This window comes from Strongylocentrotus purpuratus, unplaced genomic scaffold (assembly GCF_000002235.5).
Source record: "Strongylocentrotus purpuratus isolate Spur 01 unplaced genomic scaffold, Spur_5.0 spur5_scaffold_7, whole genome shotgun sequence".
NCBI lineage: Eukaryota > Metazoa > Echinodermata > Echinoidea > Camarodonta > Strongylocentrotidae > Strongylocentrotus > Strongylocentrotus purpuratus.
This window is the reverse complement of record NW_022145613.1, coordinates 8,518,824-8,523,975: the sequence shown is the minus strand read 5'-3', so window position 1 is coordinate 8,523,975 and position 5,152 is coordinate 8,518,824. Positions and strand designations below refer to the sequence as shown.

At 36.1% G+C, this 5,152-nt stretch overlaps 1 long non-coding RNA gene across 1 annotated transcript; it reads left to right on the top strand.

Moving 5' to 3' along the window:
- Positions 1 to 861: 861 nt before the first annotated feature.
- Positions 862 to 4,147, top strand: LOC115919816. Its single transcript, XR_004062026.1, has 2 exons — positions 862 to 3,278; positions 3,765 to 4,147. It is a non-coding gene; the product is annotated as an uncharacterized LOC115919816 (long non-coding RNA).
- Positions 4,148 to 5,152: the final 1,005 nt, after the last annotated feature.

Here is a 5,152-nt window from a genome sequence, read left to right as displayed (position 1 = left end):
CATCCTCACTACTCTGGTCTGAATACCAGACTCCATCAATCTTCAAGACAACGTTCTGTATGTTTTGGATTTTAACAATTATTTATCTACCCATGGCATGTCAAGTATTATGTGTCAGACCCTGTTTATTAAGGTATATTCTATTTTTTTGAGTAAACCTATTTTCTATTTTTGAGTAAGCTTATATTACTTTAAATTGTTGAACCCCTATTTAAAGTGTACCTTTAAACTATGTTTCTATTAAGATCACCTCTCTGGTATATGCTACTGGTGAAACAAAGAGATGGGAACAAAAAGACCCCTATTCTATAGGCCTTGTTTATGTCTTAAACCCAGACCACTTCCTTTATTCGTAGAGTACATAAATCATGAATGACCAGTGGATACACTTACTGGTACCCCTTTGTCTTGGGGATAGGGAATAGTGGGGTTGTTTGCCTGGTTTGGGAGAAAGATTGGCTTTCTCGTTGAGAGCAAGTTTAGACTTCAAGGCAGATAGACGTGTGATGTAACTTCCCCCAGAAGTTACTATGTCGCAGCTTTTTAAGACCTGCCTTGATTTTGTTTCTTAACAGGTAAGCGAACACCCACCTTCCTAAAAGTATATTCATGTCTTATTCTTAACTAGTAAATTATAGAGATATCACAAGTTCCTCATACAATTTGAATTAATTGTATGATACTGTTTAGTGTGATTCTCCTTGCGTTGGAAAACCCATTGTATTATATTTTCATGTGTTTGTCCCTTAACTTTTGATACAAGATGGTTGTGACTAAGTATGGATTAAGACACTACTTTTCACAAGCCAGACATAATTATAGATATTTCAGTCATTGTAAAATACTTTTGATTAGATAGTTCAGTGATAGCCCAATAACTATACTTGTAAGACGATAAATACTCTTGTTGAATTACTGTGTTCCATATAAAGAAGAATTATTATTGATTAAGTAGGAGAGCAAGTTTAGACTTCAAGGCAGATAGACGTGTGATGTAACTTCCCCCAGAAGTTACTATGTCGCAGCTTTTTAAGACCTGCCTTGATTTTGTTTCTTAACAGTTTCACCATGGTTCCACCATGGTTCCACTTCCATTTCCCTCGGGACAAGAGTTGGGACTGCTGTCGTTGTTCAGGCAACGCTCTCCGCCTGATCGATGTATTTAGTACTTACTGACGAACGACTTGTGTTTTATCATTGGTACTTTATATGAACATCTATTCTTTTCTTCTATTCTTCGATGTTTTTCTAATGTACAGTGTAGTTTACTTTGCTCTTTCGCTATCATTCTTGTAATACATTGTAAAGCTTTGCATGTAGCTGTTTTTGTAATATTGTTGTTTGAAATCGGAAATGCCAGTTGTCACACTGGGAATTTATTATCGGTGTACCTTTGACACTGAATATTAATAAATACCTCTTTGGAATTATCATTGGCACAAAATATTTGTTTCAGACTTTGTATTTTAAATGGATCTCCGTGTTTACTAATCTTAATTAATTGAACCGGCGCAGGCATAGGAAGCCTGTGTAACAAATGGAGGCACTGCCCGGATGTTAAATTTTCTTGGAAAATATTAGTTGTTTTTCCCAAAAGGAAAATACCTTTTTCATTGCTTTTAATTAAGTATCTCTCCTTGCTTAGAAGATCGAGATTAACAATATTCTGTGTATGATTGTTGTTGTGTTGATTGCCACAACTTGTAAAACACTAAGTTGGACATAGCGTATATTTGAAAGTGGTCTTAATAATTTGAAGTGTGACCTAATCAATTTTTGTTGCTGTTGTTCAGGTCAAATCAGTAGCAGCCCTACTACTGACAGGCGTAACAGTAAACAAGGGGTAGCTTGTCCAGCTTAGTTGTTACTGTGGTTTTTATTTTACTATATCAATATTTTCATCATATAATTATTTTTGTATTTTATATAATAATTAGAACGTTTTTGAATCCTGATTGGTGTTATAAATAGTATATTTAGGCACCTTAATATCTTAAACTATTTTGTTAACCCTGTTTTTGGATAGTTTAGCTTTATAATCTTTTAAAAAAAAATGTCTGACTGTAACCCTAAGTTTAAGGCAGAGCTAGTGAAGTTTCTGGCTGAACAGGTGGCCAAAGATAAACCTAAGAAGAGTCCCATAAGGCGATCTGCAATTATGAGTTTGCAGATGAAGCTATCTCATCGGGCCACATCTGATAAATCTCCAGCCGCACTAGTGGGTACCCAATTCACTGTCTGGGCTGAGGTTGACGGAGTGTGTGCCCTATGAGTGCCTTATGGACACTAGGTCGATCCCAAGTGACATGCATATCTGCTTATTGTTATCACAAAAAGTTAGCGCATCGTCACTTGGAATCCATGACGACCTGTTCGTGTTTGGTGCAGGTGGAATCAGAAGTTCCATACATTGGGTACATCGAGGCCCATCTGCATTTTCACACTGACAATTAGGTTTGCGTTCAGTCAGAGACGACAACGCTGGCACTGGTTATTTTTATTTTACAAGTTTTTTCACAAGTACTATAGCACCAAAACCAATGAAATCCTTAACTGCCACCACCTTTCGGGTGAAGCTCATTCTACCCAAGAATGAAGCATAGTGGCAGGAGGAATCATTCGGCTGGATGCTGTGTTTGACTGAAGAGGTGCACCCAATGTTGAGGTCATCTACAGAGAATTACATCTTGCCATCTAGGTAGGAAAGTATGAGATTGGTTATTCTCTCTCTGTCCTCTAAAAGTCTGCTGAAATGTATTATTGTATTAACTTGTAATTAAAGATGTCGGGACGCCATGATTCTAGGAGGGGAGAGTGTCAGACCCTGTTTATTAAGGTATATTCTATTTTTTTGAGTAAACCTATTTTCTATTTTTGAGTAAGCTTATATTACTTTAAATTGTTGAACCCCTATTTAAAGTGTACCTTTAAACTATGTTTCTATTAAGATCACCTCTCTGGTATATGCTACTGGTGAAACAAAGAGATGGGAACAAAAAGACCCCTATTCTATAGGCCTTGTTTATGTCTTAAACCCAGACCACTTCCTTTATTCGTAGAGTACATAAATCATGAATGACCAGTGGATACACTTACTGGTACCCCTTTGTCTTGGGGATAGGGAATAGTGGGGTTGTTTGCCTGGTTTGGGAGAAAGATTGGCTTTCTCGTTGAGAGCAAGTTTAGACTTCAAGGCAGATAGACGTGTGATGTAACTTCCCCCAGAAGTTACTATGTCGCAGCTTTTTAAGACCTGCCTTGATTTTGTTTCTTAACAGGTAAGCGAACACCCACCTTCCTAAAAGTATATTCATGTCTTATTCTTAACTAGTAAATTATAGAGATATCACAAGTTCCTCATACAATTTGAATTAATTGTATGATACTGTTTAGTGTGATTCTCCTTGCGTTGGAAAACCCATTGTATTATATTTTCATGTGTTTGTCCCTTAACTTTTGATACAAGATGGTTGTGACTAAGTATGGATTAAGACACTACTTTTCACAAGCCAGACATAATTATAGATATTTCAGTCATTGTAAAATACTTTTGATTAGATAGTTCAGTGATAGCCCAATAACTATACTTGTAAGACGATAAATACTCTTGTTGAATTACTGTGTTCCATATAAAGAAGAATTATTATTGATTAAGTAGGAGAGCAAGTTTAGACTTCAAGGCAGATAGACGTGTGATGTAACTTCCCCCAGAAGTTACTATGTCGCAGCTTTTTAAGACCTGCCTTGATTTTGTTTCTTAACAGTTTCACCATGGTTCCACCATGGTTCCACTTCCATTTCCCTCGGGACAAGAGTTGGGACTGCTGTCGTTGTTCAGGCAACGCTCTCCGCCTGATCGATGTATTTAGTACTTACTGACGAACGACTTGTGTTTTATCATTGGTACTTTATATGAACATCTATTCTTTTCTTCTATTCTTCGATGTTTTTCTAATGTACAGTGTAGTTTACTTTGCTCTTTCGCTATCATTCTTGTAATACATTGTAAAGCTTTGCATGTAGCTGTTTTTGTAATATTGTTGTTTGAAATCGGAAATGCCAGTTGTCACACTGGGAATTTATTATCGGTGTACCTTTGACACTGAATATTAATAAATACCTCTTTGGAATTATCATTGGCACAAAATATTTGTTTCAGACTTTGTATTTTAAATGGATCTCCGTGTTTACTAATCTTAATTAATTGAACCGGCGCAGGCATAGGAAGCCTGTGTAACATATGTAAGACACAACGGGACAGTTATGAGCAAAGATCTTTCAAAGATTGATTGCGTCATGATTATTACTTTTTTACTTCGTTTAAATATATTTGTATGTATTTCCTTTTTATTTTGTTTACACCTGACGCCCAAACCTAAAGTAATTTTTTTTGGCATTTTTTTCTTCTTCTTTCTATTTTCTTAAAATTATCAGTTTACATGTAGGCTATATCTCACCTTATGCCAATGTTTTTTTTTATAATGCATATAATTATTGAACTGTTTGTTAATATGGTATGTTTATATATTTAACCTCTCCCACACATATAGTTACATCAGCCCCCCCCCCCCACACAAAATATGTTTAAACGAAGAAAATATATATTTCACAAGTCAACACACAACACAATTCGGAATGGGCCTGAAGGCTTTTCCTCCTCGCCCACCTAAGATATGTTATTTTTTTTTCTTTTGAACAAATCTCGACTTTAATTCTATTTTCAAATTGATTGTTTGTTCGTGTTCGAAAGTATTGATAAAAACCTGTATCTTAAAAAGAGGAACCCTGATCATGAATCATTGTTAGAGTTATGACGATTTAATCAATTGAGCAAGCAGCATCATTGAATGTCCTTTGAAATGGCGGAGAGAACAAGCGGATCATTAATTCCACATTACATTCATTTCATGGCCTTCTGCATGTGGAAAGCGGAACCCCTCAAGCAGTTTTTTGTTTTTCTATTTCGGACATGCCCGCCTTTAAAAACACTTTATTCATTTAAATTGTATACTGGAATGAGGGTGAGAAGGTTGGCTGATTGAATCGAAATGAATAAAATTCATTACCATCCGTGACGGTTTCATCTCCATTTAAAATGCGTGCATGGTATACGGGTGTGACAGGGTGTTGGACTTTCAAAACATGGGCCTCG